Below are 12,083 nucleotides of genomic sequence, written 5' to 3'. Positions count from 1 at the left end.
GAAGGTGTGATGCGTACAGTGGCAAGTTTTCCCTCAGTAAGAAACCAAGGTTTATCGAACCAGTAGGAGCCAAGAAGCACGTTGAAGGTTGATGGCGGCGGAGTGTAGTGCGGCACAACACCAGGGATTCCGGCGCCAACGTGGAACCTGCACAACACAACCAAAGTACTTTGCCCCAACGTGACAGTGAGGTTGTCAATCTCACCGGCTTGCTGTAACAAAGGATTAGATGTATAGTGTGGATGATGATGTTTGCAGAGAACAGTAGAACGAGTATTGCAGTAGATTGTATTCGATGTAAAAGAATGGACCGGGGTCCATGATGTCTACGCCCCCTCCTTTTCCTGTAGACAGTGTTGGGCCTCCAAGAGCAGAGGTTTGTAGAACAGCAGCAAGTTTCCCTTAAGTGGATCACCCAAGGTTTATCGAACTCAGGGAGGAAGAGGTCAAAGATATCCCTCTCATGCAACCCTGCAACCACAAAGCAAGAAGTCTCTTGTGTCCCCAACACACCTAATAGGTGCACTAGTTCGGCGAAGAGATAGTGAAATACAGGTGGTATAAATAAGTAGTAGCAACGGCACCAGAAAAGTGCTTTGCCCAGGACAGTAAACAAGCAGTAGTAACGCAATAAAACAGTAAACAAGCAGCGATAGCAGTATTTAGGAACAAGGCCTAGGGATCATACTTTCACTAGTGGACACTCTCAACATTGATCACATAACAGAATAGATAAATGCATACTCTACACTCTTGTTGGATGATGAACACCATTGCGTAGGATTACACTGATGACCCACAAGTATAGGGGATCGCAGCAGTCTTCGAGGGTAGTATAACCCAATTTATTGATTCGACACAAGGGGAGACAAAGAACACTTGGAAGCCTTAACAGCGGAGTTGTCAATTCAGCTGCACCTGGAAACAGACTTGCTCGCAAGAGTTTATCAAGAGGTAACAGCTTTATAGCAAGAGCGAGTGAAATAACAAAGCGAGAAAGTAACAGAGACAGCAGTAGTGATTATAGTAAACAGCAGGATTAAAATACTGTAGGCACGGGGACGGATGACGGGCGTTGCATGGATGAGAGAAACTCATGTAACAATCATAGCAGGGCATTTGCAGATAATAATAATACGGTGTCCAAGTACAAAGCAATCAATAGGCATGTGTTCCAATTATAGTCGTACGTGCTCGCAATGAGAAACTTGCACAACATCTTTTGTCCTACCAGCCGGTGGCAGCCGGGCCTCAAGGGAAACTACTGGATATTAAGGTACTCCTTTTAATAGAGTACCGGAGCAAAGCATTAACACTCCGTGAACACATGTGATCCTCACGTCACTACCATCCCCTCCGGTTGTCCCGATTTCTGTCACTTCGGGGCCATTGGTTCCGGACAGCGACATGTGTATACAACTTGCAGGTAAGATCAATAAACAATGAATATCATGATGAAACAATAACATGTTCAGATCTGAGATCATGGCACTCGGGCCCTAGTGACAAGCATTAAGCATAGCAAGTTGCAACAATATCATCAAAGTACCAATTACGGACACTAGGCACTATGCCCTAACAATCTTATGCTATTACATGACCAATCTCATCCAATCCCTACCATCCCCTTCGGCCTACAGCGGGGGAATTACTCACACATGGATGGGGAAAGCATGGCTGGTTGATGGAGAGGCGTCGGTGGTGATGATGGCGATGATCTCCTCCAATTCCCCGTCCCGGTGGAGTGCCAGAACGGAGACTTCTGGCTCCCGCGATGGAGTTTCGCGATGTGGCGGCGTTCTGGAGGCTTTCTGGCGACTTCGACTTCTCCTCGTGCGTTTTTAGGTCGAAGGCATTATATAGTCCGAAGGAGGGCGTCGGAGGCCGGCAGAGGGGGCCACACCATAGGGCCGCGCGGGCCCCCCCTAGGCCGCACCGCCTTATGGTGTGGGGCCCTCGGGCCTCCACCTTACTTGTCCTTCTGGCTCCATCAGTATTCTGGGAAAATAGGGCCTTCTGCATAAATTCCGAGGATTTTCCCGAAAGTTGGATTTCTGCACAAAAACGAGACATCAGAACAGTTCTGCTGAAAACAGCGTTAGTCCGTGTTAGTTGTATCCAAAATACACAAATTAGAGGCAAAACAATAGCAAAAGTGTTCGGGAAAGTAGATACGTTTTGGACGTATCAACTTCCCCCAAGCTTAGCTTATTGCTTGTCCTCAAGCAATTCAGTTAACAACTGAGCGATAAAAGAACTTTCACGAACACATTTGCTCATATGATGTATATATTCTCATGCTATGGCTAATACTTAAGCAGTTCATAATGAGATACATGCAAATAATATCATCAAACAGCTATGTCAATCATGGAGAAGTACCAACAATTAATAATAAGCTTCATGAATCATGTATATAAGCAGGATTGCAATGTTCATAAGAGAGTATGATAAAGTGGTATCTCGCTTGCCCGTATTTGATCAGCAAAACATAAATGCCCAGGCACCTCTGGAGTTCATGGAAAGACTAGAAGTAGTGATTGTCAAAGATAAAAGCATCAAAGTTATACCACAATCAATCATATTTTGAGACAAGCATATTATACTAAGAATGACAGTTGTGCTCTCAAGATAGTGCTCAAAGAAATAATGGAGACACAACATAAAAGTAAAAGATTGACCCTTCGCAGAGGGAAGCAGGGATTAACATGCGCTAGAGCTTTTCATTTTTGAAATCAGGAGTAAAATTATTTTGAGAGGTGTTTGTTGTTGTCAACGAATGGTAATGGGTACACTAACTACCTCGCCAACCGGACTTTCAAGAGCGGCTCCCATGAATTATTTGCATATTTATGTGGCACTCCTTCCAACCTTTCTTACACAAACCATGGCTAACCGAATCCTCGGGTGCCTGCCAACAATCTCATACCATGAAGGAGTGCCTTTTTATTTTAGTTTTATTATGATGATGACACTCCCCCCAACCTTTGCTTACACAAGCCATGGCTAACCGAATCCTTCGGGTGCCGTCCATCAATCACAAACCATGGAGGAGTGTCTATTTAAGTTAATTAATTCGGGACTGGGAATCCCATTGCCAGCTCTTTTTGCAAAATTATTGGATAAGCGGATGTGCCACTAGTCCATATGAGAGTCCGTCAAAAGTAAATGACAAGGTTGAAAGCTAAACACCACATACTTCCTCATGAGCTATGAAACATAAACACAAAATGAGAAGCATTTTGAAGGTTTTAAAGGTAGCGCATGAGAATTTACTTGGAATGGTATGAAATGCCATGCATAGGTATTTATGGTGGACACTTTGGAACAACTTGGTTTTCAGGTGTTTGGAAGCACGAGCAGCGTTCCCGCTCAGTACAAGTGAAGGCTAGCAAGAGACTAGGGAGCGACAAATCAAGAGAGCAGTAACTGTCATAATCATGCTTGCGGCAAAATAAATTAACGGAAGCATAAAAGTGATACAAGAACTCTGAAGCAATATAGATCATCGAGGCTTAATTGACTTTTTGTTCAGTCATATGCATGCGTGAGCATGTGCCAAGTCGATATAAATGAATTCTTCAGAGGAGGATACCGCAATGCCATACTTACTTATGAATAAAACAATGCAAGCAAACATCCAAGACATGCTACTCATATTAATAAATTGGAGTTAAACATGAGAGATCATGAACTACTAGACTTTCTCAAATAACATATACCTCACATGAACCAACTAAGCATGCTCACATGGATGAGTATATGTACAAAAATGAAAACAAATAGAGTTCATACCAGCCTCTCACCACAATCCAATTGTCGTAGATCGTCATTATTGCTTTTCACTTGTGTACCTTGGATAATATGAAATGAAAACCACGCTCCAGCCACCGAAGACCATTGAACTCAAGATGAACTTTACAAACCAAAGAAGAACAGCAAATATTTTTGGTGTTTTCGAATTGGAAACAAGAACAAAAGGAAACAAGCAAACAAAGCAAAATCTTTTTGGGTTTTCTTGTAGCAAACTAGCAATAGCAAATAAAGCGAAACAAATGCAAGAAACCAAAGCAAACAAATGGTGAAGAGAAATAACAGAAATATTTTTGGTATTTTTGTGTTTTGGGAAAGAAACAAAGCAAAAACAAGAAATAGCAAACTAGAAAACTCACATAAACACAAAGCAGCAGAAATTCGTCAAACTTGACAGCAGTACAGTACCCGATTTTTAATAAATTCTTCCACTGCTCAAATCGAAAAGTGTTCAACTAATGAAAGTTAGATAACAACCTGGGGAACATGCACAAAAATTGGATTCGCAAAATGCTGTTCTGGATATTTTTGAGAATTTTTACGGTAACAGTCCAGAATCTGTTTTCAGGCAGCACTTCCCCAAATATCATCTTCCTCTCATTAGAAAACCACTCAAACAAACAAAACAAGTATGTACAAGTATCCAGCAATCATAATATGCAAAGAATGAGTGATGCTGGTATACCTCCCCCCAAGCTTAGGCTTTTGGCCTAAGTGGAGTTCAACCCCAACGAGGTTCGTTGTTCCTCGCCGGTGGATAATTCATGGCGTAGTCATAGTAAAGTTCCTGTGCAGAAGAAAAGCGTGGAGGCTCCACATGCCCAACATGTTGATGCGAGGAACTTGTTGCATCGGATGATGAGTCGAGGTGTTCCTCGGTCTCCTCCATGTTGTCCCTTGCATGATGGCCTCCTCCCTCTATGTGTGCATTCAGTGCACCTTCTGTGACCGACCAATCTTCCCTGGAATCAAGGTTAAACAGAACAGGCGCAGGCAATCTTACTAGTTTCTCAGTTTTCTTAGTTATTCTCCAGACTTTCTTATAAAATGTCATCTTGTAAAACAGGTTACCCAAGTTGGAGGAGTCAGAAACAAATTCATGTCTAATCATAGAGACTATGTCAAGTTTTTCTATGGAAAGTGAAATGTCAAGATGATGAGGTTCTACATTATGCAAAGCTAGTAAACGAGAGGCGATGAGACCTCCACAAATTCCACCTTTCTCACGGTTAGTAGCAAGTCTATAAGCTATCAATGCTCCCAAATTATAAGTCCTACTACCTTGCAGTGCCGCAGCTAGAAAAGCTAAATCCGGGATAGATAGTTTACCACCAATCCTTCTAGCAAGAACGCATTTAGTAATGAAATAGGCAAAGTAGCGGATAGCCGGGAGCTGAATGCTAGTGATTTTACCACTATCCTCTGAGAAACTCCTTCCATAGCAAATCATCTTGAAGAGGCTTAAGAGTTCTTGCGGCGATCCCCTTATCTTCTCGCATGACCCCCATTGCGGTACTCTAATTGCTGCACAAAAATCACTGAATGGCAAGTTGACAGTTTTATTATAAATCTTATATTGAACCATGGGGTTAGATCGCGACCAATTGAACTTAAAGTCCTGCACAACAGACATAGTTAATTTCGCATATTGGCTTGGCTCTCCTTCAACAAAATCACTCAGCCCTGCACGAGAAATTAGACTCTGAACATCTTCCAATATTCCCGCGCTTCTCATGAAATCCGCGCACGGGTAGTAAGAGGGGTATACTCCCTCTTCACGGTTCACTCTCATGACTTGTTGGACCTCCAATTCTTGTTGGTTAAGTTGATATCTATTCCACTCCATTTTCTGAAATTTTCAACAAACAATATAAAATTTGATTTGGTGACATATAATCAAGGGGAACTACTATAGGAACTTGCTAGAGTACTAATCATGCATCAAAACTAGTTTATACAACTTAGAACAAGCATGCAAGCTCACTAAACATGTTACCTACAGCAGCAAAATATTCAAGATATACTCAACCAAACAAAATTCTACTTGGATAGGCGGAGGAGTCACATACCGGAGAGCAAATGTGCCAAATTTCAGACAGAAATCTGGGCTGAGCAAAGAGATCGAAAAATCCTGAGCTCTTGAGCAAAAACGCGAGTGAGAGAAAGCTGGTTCGAGTTTTTTCGGGAGAGAGAAGATGCTGGGAGAAAGAGATGAAGTAGTGGGGCAAGGAGGGGCCCACACCACAGGGTGGCGCGCCCCCCTCCTTGGCCGCGCCGGCTGGTGGTGTGGCACCCTGGGGTGCCCCACAGGTCATCCTCTGGTGCTCCCAGGTGCCTCTTCGAAAAATAGGACCAACGGTATAATTTTTGTGAATTTTTTAAAACTTTGAAAAATGCACATTTCTGGGTATTAAGTTTATTATTACTGGCCAGGAAATATTTTGAAAACTCTAATTAACTAAGGAACTTTTCAAATCAAAAGTGCTACAGCAAATAAGACAAGTGGAGGAAGAAAGAGATGTTGTTTACCTCCTCTATGCATATAAAAAGTATTCGTTAACAAGGTTGATCAAGTCTTGCCACCGAATAATTTTTACATAACATAAGAAGAAATAAACCTCAAATCAATCATGTTACCTTGAATTGTATCGATATGGATCCAATCATAAGATTTTGATAACCTTCTTTAGGCTCATATATAGGACAATCGATAGTTCCAACTTTGATAGTTCTCACATTAGTAATAGTATTGACTCCACATACTTTATCAATCTTCTTTGGGAAATAGACAGTATGCTCCTTATCATCAACATTAAAAGTAACCTTTCCTTTATTGCAATCAATAACAGCCCCTGCGGTGTTAAGAAAAGGTCTCCCAAGAATAATAGACATATTATCATCTTCAGGCATTTCCAACACAACAAAATCAGTTAATATCAAGCAGTTAGTAGTAACTTGAACAGGAACATCCTCACATATACCAACAGGAATAGCAGTAGATTTATCAGCCATTTGCAAAGATATATCAGTAGGTATCAACTTATCTAGATAAAGTCTCTTATAAAGAGAAAAAAGCATAACACTAACACCGGCTCCCAAGTCACATAGAGCAGTTTTAACATAATTATTCTTGATAGAACAAGGAATAGTAGGTATACCTGGGTCGCCCAACTTCTTTGGCACTTTGCCATTGAAAGAGTAATTAGCAAGCATAGTGGAAATTTCCTCATTGGGGATTTTCCTTTTGTTAGTAACAATATCTTTCATATACTTTGAATAAGGAGGCAATTTAATAGCATCAGTCAAAGGGATTTGCAAGAATAAAGGTTTCATCCAATCACAAAATTTATTATAGTGTTCTTCTTCCTTTGATTTTAATTTCTTAGCAGGAAAAGGCATTTGCTTTTGCACCCAAGGTTCTCTTTCATTACCATGTTTCTTAGCAATAAAATCTTCTTTAGTATACTTTTTATTTTTAGCATGCTTTTCAGGTTCATCTTCTACCTCTTCTTTATCAGAAGCATCATTCTTATCATTATCATTATCATTATTATGTTCATTACCACTTTCAGTTTCAGCATCGGAAATAGAAATACTATTAGGATCATTAACAGGTTCAGAGGATTCTACAACATTTTTATGTTTCTTCTTCTTTTTCTTCTTAGAATGAGCACTAGGTTCAATGCGTTGAGAATCTTGTTCAATTCTTTTGGGATGCCCTTCAGGATATGGAGGATCCTGGGTAGAGACACCACCTCTAGTTGTTACTTCATAAGCATGTTTCTCTTTAGAATTATTATTTAGCAAATCATTTTGCACTTTAGTGAGTTGATCAATTTGAGTTTGAATCATTTGAAAATGTTTAACAAGCACCTTAACATCATTGGAGGTTCTCTCCACAATATCATGCAAATTGCTAATAGCTTGGTAATTTTCCATTAGATGATTCTCTACTCTCATATTAAAATTTTCTTGCTTAACAATATAATTATCAAACTCATCTAAGCATTGCGCAGGAGGTTTTGAATACGGAATATCTTCCCTAGTAAAGCGTTGAAGGGAGTTTACCTCAATCATGGGTGAAGGGGGAATTATCTCACATATATCTTCTATGGGAGGTAGATTCTTCACATCTTCGGATTTAATACCTTTCTCCTTGAGAGACTTCTTAGCTTCCCGCATATCTTCATCATTCAATTCAATTAAACCCCTCTTCTTCAATATTAGCGTTGGAGTTGGTTCAGGTGTTTCCCAATCATCATGATTCCGGCTTATTCTAGCCAATAAATCTTCAGCTTCATCTGGAGTCCTTTTCCTGAAAACACAACCAGCACAACTATCCAAATATGCTCTAGATTCAATGGTTAGTCCACTATAAAATATATCAAGTAGATCATTCTTTTCTAAATCATGTCCAAGTCGAGCTCTGATAAGAGAACAAAATCTTGCCCATGCCGCAGGCAATTTCTCTTCATCTCCCTGATCAAATCTGTAAATTCTCTGTAAAGCAGCATGTTGAGCACTAGCAGGAAAGTATTTTCGAAAGAAAACATCACGCAACTCAGTTGGATTTTTAATAGAACCAGGAGACAAATTATTATACCAAGTTTTAGCATCATCCTTTAATGAGAAAGGAAAAAATTTAGCGACAAAGTAAGTACGCATCTTGATATCATCAGAAAACAAGCTACTCATAGAAGAAAGTTCAATCATGTGTTCTACAGCACTTTCTTTTTCAGTACCACAAAAGGGTGTTTTCTCTACAATAGCTATATGAGATAGATCAAGAGAAAAATCATAATCTTTATCCTTAATGCATATAGGAGATGTGGCAAATTCAGGATTAGGAGATAGCTTATGTCTAACAGTATATTGTGCGAGAAACTTTTTAATGTTTCTTGCATCAGTAATAGAATTGCATTTATCAATAAAATCATCATTAAGCTCCACATAATCTTCATCAGGATCATCACTAGAATAATCAAGTTCAGGTGAACTAACAGGTGTAGTGGCATTTTCATCAGGAGTTTCAGCATTTTCAATTTGTCTAGACCTAGCAATTGTAGCATCTAGAAAGGATCCTAGTGAACCACTATCATCAAGCACAGCAGAAACATTATCAATATTATGAGAGTTTTCAGATTCAGCAGACGTACCAGCTTGTGGCGGTGAAACAAGTTGACTTAGCACAGATGGTGAATCAAGTGTAGCAGAGGTACTCAGAGTTGTACCTTTTCTTGTAGTGGATGGTAATATGGCGACTTTAGAATCGCGAGCTTTACCCATGATGGAGAATTTGCAGCGAACAATATCAATCCAAGTGAACTTCCAAATAAAGCTATGCTCCCCAGCAACGGCGCCAGAAAACAGTCTTGATGACCCACAAGTATAGGGGATCGCAGCAGTCTTCGAGGGTAGTATAACCCAATTTATTGATTCGACACAAGGGGAGACAAAGAACACTTGGAAGCCTTAACAGCGGAGTTGTCAATTCAGCTGCACCTGGAAACAGACTTGCTTGCAAGAGTTTATCAGTAGTAACAGTTTTATAGCAAGAATAAAGAGTGAAATAACAGCAGAGTAACAGAGACAGCAGTAGTGATTATAGTAAACAGCAGGATTAAAATACTGTAGGCACGGGGACGGATGACGGGCGTTGCATGGATGAGAGAAACTCATGTAACAATCATAGCAGAGCATTTGCAGATAATAATAATACGGTGTCCAAGTACAAAGCAATCAATAGGCATGTGTTCCAATTATAGTCGTACGTGCTCGCAATGAGAAACTTGCACAACATCTTTTGTCCTACCATCCGGTGGCAGCCGGGCCTCAAGGGAAACTACTGGATATTAAGGTACTCCTTTTAATAGAGTACCGGAGCAAAGCATTAACACTCCATGAACACATGTGATCCTCACGTCACTACCATCCCCTCCGGTTGTCCCGATTTCTGTCACTTCGGGGCCATTGGTTCCGGACAGCGACATGTGTATACAACTTGCAGGTAAGATCAATAAACAATGAATATCATGATGAAACAATAACATGTTCAGATCTGAGATCATGGCACTCGGGCCCTAGTGACAAGCATTAAGCATAGCAAGTTGCAACAATATCATCAAAGTACCAATTACGGACACTAGGCACTATGCCCTAACAATCTTATGCTATTACATGACCAATCTCATCCAATCCCTACCATCCCCTTCGGCCTACAGCGGGGGAATTACTCACACATGGATGGGGAAAGCATGGCTGGTTGATGGAGAGGCGTCGGTGGTGATGATGGCGATGATCTCCTCCAATTCCCCGTCCCGGCGGAGTGCCAGAACGGAGACTTCTGGCTCCCGCGACGGAGTTTCGCGATGTGGCGGCGTTCTGGAGGCTTTCTGGCGACTTCGACTTCTCCTCATGCGTTTTTAGGTCGAAGGCATTATATAGTCCGAAGGAGGGCGTCGGAGGCCGGCAGAGGGGGCCACACCATAGGGCCGCGCGGGCCCCCCTAGGCCGCGCCGCCTTATGGTGTGGGGCCCTCGGGCCTCCACCTTACTTGTCCTTCTGGCTCCATCAGTATTCTGGGAAAATAGGGCCTTCTGCATAAATTCCGAGGATTTTCCCGAAAGTTGGATTTCTGCACAAAAACGAGACACCAGAACAGTTCTGCTGAAAACAGCGTTAGTCCGTGTTAGTTGTATCCAAAATACACAAATTAGAGGCAAAACAATAGCAAAAGTGTTCGGGAAAGTAGATACGTTTTGGACGTATCATACACGAACCCTCAATGCCGGAGTTAACAAGCTCCACAATTCAATGTTCATATTTAAATAACCTTAGAGTGCAAGATAGATCAACACAACCAAACCAAGTACTAACATAGCATGCACACCGTAACCTTCACACTATGAAAGGAGGAATAGATCGCATCAATACCATCATAGTAATAGTTAACTTCACAATCTACAAGAGATCACGATCATAAACTACGCCAAGTACTACATGATGCACACACTGTCCACTTTACATCATGTAGGAGGAATAGAGTACTTTAATAACATCACTAGAGTAGCACATAGATGAATTGTGATACAAAACTCATATGAATCTCAATCATGTAAGGCAGCTCATGAGATCATTGTATTGAAGTACATAGGAGAGAGATTAACCACATAGCTACCGGTACAGCCCTGAGCCTCGACGGAGAACTACTCCCTCCTCATGGGAGATAGCAGCGTTGATGAAGATGGTGGTGGTGTTGATGGAGGAGCCTTCCGGGGGCACTTCCCCGTCCCGGCGGCGTGCCGGAACAAAGACTCCTGTCCCCCAGATCTTGGCTTCGCGATGGCGGCGGCTCTGGAAGGTTTCTCGTACCGTGGCTTTTCCGTATCGAAGTTTTAGGTCGAGGACCCTTAAATAGGCGAAGAGGCGGCGTCAGAAGGTCAACGAGGCGACGACACCATAGGGGGGCGCGGGCCCCCCCTTGACCGCGCCGGCCTATGGTCTGGTGGGCCTGTGGCCCCCCTCTGGCCTCTCTCGTGTGTTCTGGATGCTTCCGGGGATTCTAAGATCTTCGGCGTTGATTTCGTCCGATTCTGAGAATATTTCTTTACTAGGATTTCTGAAACCAAAAACAGCAGAAAAACAAGAATCGGCCCTTCGGCATCTCGTCAATAGGTTAGTTCCGGAAAATGCATAATAATGACATAAAGTATGCATAAAACATGTAGATATCATCAATAATGTGGCATGGAACATAAGAAATTATCGATACGTCGGAGACGTATCAGCATCCCCAAGCTTAGTTTCTGCTCGTCCCGAGCAGGTAAACGATAACAAAGATAATTTCTGGAGTGACATGCCATCATAAACTTGATCATACTATTGTAAGCATATGTAATGAATGCAGCAATCCAAAACAATGGTAATGACATGAGTAAACAACTGAATCATAAAGCAAAGACTTTTCATGAATAGTACTTTCAAGACAAGCATCAATAAGTCTTGCATAAGAGTTAACTCATAAAGCAATAATTCATAGTAAAAGCATTGAAGCAACACAAAGGAAGATGAAGTTTCAGCGGTTGCTTTCAACTTGTAACATGTATATCTCATGGATATTGTCAACATAGAGTAATATAATAAGTGCAATATGCAAGTATGTAGGAATCAATGCACAGTTCACACAAGTGTTTGCTTCTTGAGATGGAGAGAAATAGGTGAACTGACTCAACAATAAAAGTAAAAGAAAGGTCCTTCAAAGAGGAAAAGCA

The sequence above is a fragment of the Lolium perenne genome, chromosome 2 (assembly GCF_019359855.2).
Source record: "Lolium perenne isolate Kyuss_39 chromosome 2, Kyuss_2.0, whole genome shotgun sequence".
NCBI lineage: Eukaryota > Viridiplantae > Streptophyta > Magnoliopsida > Poales > Poaceae > Lolium > Lolium perenne.
The sequence above is the reverse complement of the archived record's forward strand: the minus strand, read 5'-3'. Positions refer to the sequence as shown.